General features: G+C 45.6%; 1 protein-coding gene across 1 annotated transcript in view; it reads left to right on the top strand.

Annotated features, from left to right (window-relative positions):
• Positions 1-3,773, top strand: part of KANK1 (KN motif and ankyrin repeat domains 1) — a 404,522-nt gene that overhangs the window by 235,223 nt on the left and 165,526 nt on the right. The gene's annotated exons all lie outside the window — the stretch shown is intronic.

Here is a 3,773-nt window from a genome sequence, read left to right on the forward strand (position 1 = left end):
GCAGATGACATCCACTGCCCTTCCCCCGTCCAACGGGGGAACTCCATCACTCCATCATAGAAGGCCACCAGGTTAGTCAGGCCCATGTGGTTAAAAGCTATTAGTCTGCTTTATTGTTAAGCACTGCTCTATTTATACATGTTAACAGAGCATTCTGCAAAACGCTCTTCAGTCATTCACACAGACTTATCCAACCAGAGCCATGAGACGTTCTTTGTTCTTCAGAAGGTGCCCTTGCTTCTCATACTGCTTATCTGGCTCCACAGCTGCTGCTCTGGACAGTTTTTTCCAGCTGCTGCTCTGAACAGTTTTTTCTTGTGTGCCCACAATTCCCCCTTTTTTGTTTATTCGCAAACTTTTACCATACTATAAAATAATAACACTAATTATATTAGTAATACAATCATTATAACTCAATCAAGGCTTCGATTGACAATACTCTAAATGCAAGAAAGGAGACAAGGCTAACATAGCATCATGACAAGAAATATTGTTTACCTACTAAGAAGAACAAATACGTGTTTGGTCTGCAGCCCAACTTTCTGCAACCTGGAAATAAATCCCGGAGGGTCCAGAAGCACACAGTCCCAATCATTATGAGTTCACGCTCGTTTCAAGCCTGGTATCAGTCTTTCTCATCGTTTCACATCCTGACGCCATTCTTTTCGTGGGTTCCGCGAGCTGCAACGGGGGCTGCAACAGGGGGTACACGCAACCATTCCCCCTTTTTCTTTTTGCGCAAGCAGGACAGTAGTGGACATTTTGTTAAGTAAGCATTTTACAAAACCGATAACTATACTAATAGTTATTATAGCTATTCCCAGCAACAGCCCCTGGTATAAGGACAGCTAAAGCTACCCGTGCACTACATTTAGAGTGCATGTCACGCATATCCTGGAAGGTGAGAGAAAATATAGTGAGCTTACCAATGTAACATGGACCCCCAAAAGCATCCCTGGGATTTCCAAACATAAAACATGTTTTCTTCCATCCCTTAGATGTGTTACCGATCTGTTGAGTTCCAAGATTTAACTCCTGTGGGTCCCAGGGTATAGTGGTATTGAGACTCCTAAGAAGCTTGAAAGAACAATCACCTGCAGTATCCAATACGCTGCAACTACCTGTGGAGTAAGCAGAAAAGTCAGAATCATTTAGAAACAGCATCCCTATAAAACAAGTTTGGAAGGAATCAATGGCAGAAGCAAGCGCTAATCAGAAGTCAGTCCGGCCTGTTGATTTAGCCCAGGTGACCCACATGTTCTGCCATGGGTTGATTTGGTGAGGTTCAGGTAGTGTTTCCACGCCAAGGACGAACACTGCGAGCAGGAATCCAAATAGGACCATCGTCTGTGGAAAGACAAAAATAACCTCTCCTACAAATGTGATAGTACTTGGGCCCTTACAATCTCCAGTCAAAGGATTATGTAGGATACTTTTGCAGACTCAGATAGTACTCTCATACTAATGCCTGAATGATGCAAGGCTATAGCAGGTTCCAATGAGCCTCCTCGTACAGAAAGGAGATTAAGGGAGAAAAGAGCGCTCATGAGGTGATCTGGCACATCACATATATCGCTCATTCGGTTTACCTGTGCTTTTAGCATAGCATGCGTGCGTTCTACAATAGCCTGACCTGTAGGAGTACGTGGTATCCCGAACTTATGTTGAACTCCCTGCTTTTGCAAAAAAGACTGTACTGACTGCGACTTACAGGCCGGCCCATTATCCGTTTTAATTTGGTTTGGAACTCCCAAGATAGCAAAACATGCAATCCCATGTTTAACGACGTATTTAGCAGATTCACCCGCTAAAGGAGAGGCCCATATAAACCCAGAGTAAGTATCGATAGCGACATGAACACTTTGCAATCAACCAAACTCTGCAATATGGGTGACACCTGTTTGCCACACTTCCAATGCTTGCAAGCCTCTGGGATTAGTCCCCAGCCCAAGGCCACCGTTATGGTGACTGCACCGTGGACATGTTTGTACTATCGACCTTGCGTCATTCATGCCAATATTAAACTGTCTATGCAAACCACGGGCATTTTGATGAGAGCTATGAGCAGCATCAAATAGATTAACACGGGTCACCATCACCCATTTATCAGCTACACCATTACCCTCCCCTAAACCAACGGTGTTTAGGTGGCTACGAATGTGGATGACACAATATGCTTCCTTTCTTTGCCGTAACGTGTTTAAGACATAAAAACAGAGAGATAAGGCACACATTCTTGTTATCTCTAATGTGGGCATCCTCAACTCTTTGACACACGCCAGCTGCGTAGAGGGAATCAGTTACAACATTTAGAGGTTCATTTGGCCACGCAGTAAAGGCCCATAAAATCGCTTTTAGTTCCATAGTTTGTAAGCTGTCTCGTGGCTCCATTGGCACAGACTGATGCTTCCAGCTTTTGTCCCACCACACGCAGACTGCTTTGTGGCTCTGGCGTCCAGCGTCAGTATACTGCGCGACCATCCACCGGTCGTTTTGAATACCGAGGTATTCCAATCCAGTCAGCTTTTTCCAGGAACTGCGCCACTCGCTGATCTGGGCATTCTGCACGCAGATGGCCAGGATACCCTTCTAAAGCCGACTGTAAGCTGTAAGAGGGAATGACGGTACATCCACTCTGCCCACAGCGAGGTAAAGGGTAAACTAATATCGTCAGGTTCTCGCCCCGCTATGCAGAGAACTCTGTCTCTGCCCATACAAATCAGTTCAGCTACTATATCAGTACAAGTCATCAAGTACGATCGAGGCTGAGCAGGGGAAACAGCCGTTCCAGCAAAAAAAAACACAGAAGGAGAAGTAGAAAATTGTTTAGTAGGCCTGTTTTGAGAAGCAGCGTGCTTTTTTTTTATCCCCCATTGACAAATAACTGCGAAAGCATGCTTCTCCTGGACATACACGACACGGGAAACGTCGTGAAGTAAGGATTGACGATGGCTCGCTACCGACTGAATTTGGGTAGTAATCTGAACTAAAGCCTGCTTAGCGTCAGGCGTCAGTGCGATCGCGTCATTAGCACATCTCCCCTTTAACAACTCTAAGAACGGTTCTAGTTGAGCGTTAGAAATGCCAACCGATGGCTGTAGCCATTGTAAGTGACCTAAAAGAGGTTGCAAGTTGGTGAGTGTGCAAATGTCAATTGTCAATTCTGCAGTCTGAGGGTGTATCATAGCATCCGACAATTTTCAACCCACATATAACGGAGGAAGAGTACGCTGCACTTTCTCGGGTGCCACCGTAAGGCCTAATTGAGAGAGATGGGAGATAAACTGCATTTCCCAGCTATTATCAAAAGGCTGTTCCTGCCAGCACAGTATGCCATCCATGTGATGATAAATGATCATATGAGGTTTTGCTTTACGAATAGGTTGCAAGGCTGTGGCTACGAACAGTTGACACACAGTAGGAGAATTCTTCATGCCACCCATTCATACCGAGAGGCTGGCTCCGCTTTATTGACAGATGGCACAGAGAAAGCAAACCGCTCACAGTCTTTCTTGTGCTGTGTCTCCCACATTCCCCCTTTTTTGTTTATTAAGAATGGATCTCAATGTTAGATGAGTATGCTCAATGATAGCTTATCCAGGGGGAGAATGAGGAATGCCTGTAATATGCCTAACACCCCATTTCTGGAGGAAAGTTGGAATGGCTTTAGAACGACAAGCAGCTCCGTTATTGCCTTTAACCAAGTTGCACGAAGGCTGCGGAGACGCAGCAACAGGTGACGCAGGCGGGGCAACGGGGGCGGGGCGGAGGGC

Source organism: Meleagris gallopavo, chromosome Z (genome assembly GCF_000146605.3).
Source record: "Meleagris gallopavo isolate NT-WF06-2002-E0010 breed Aviagen turkey brand Nicholas breeding stock chromosome Z, Turkey_5.1, whole genome shotgun sequence".
Taxonomy (NCBI): domain Eukaryota; kingdom Metazoa; phylum Chordata; class Aves; order Galliformes; family Phasianidae; genus Meleagris; species Meleagris gallopavo.